The sequence below is a fragment of the Cariama cristata genome, unplaced genomic scaffold, assembly GCF_000690535.1.
Source record: "Cariama cristata isolate BGI_N322 unplaced genomic scaffold, ASM69053v1 scaffold27482, whole genome shotgun sequence".
Taxonomy (NCBI): domain Eukaryota; kingdom Metazoa; phylum Chordata; class Aves; order Cariamiformes; family Cariamidae; genus Cariama; species Cariama cristata.
The window spans coordinates 1-279 of NW_009603646.1; positions in this window are offsets into that span (position 1 = coordinate 1).

Sequence of the window (279 nt, forward strand, 5' to 3'; positions counted from 1 at the left end):
GTTCCGCCCTGGGGGAGCAGCGGGCGGCGATCCCCGGGGGTGAGGGGGGTCGAGAGCACTCCAGGGCATTTTCCGTGGTGACCACACTGGTGCTTTTTTTTTGTGTTGCTAAAATAAAACTCAGCAAAACCAGGAAAACATATCCCAAATAGCCTATTCCGTTAAGAAATTATCCCAACGCCGCAGCCTGCCCTGTTGCAGTGTGTGTAAACCCGTTGGGGTGAAGGAGGAAAGGGCTGGGGCTGCAACCAAACGTGGTTTATTCATCACAGAAACCAT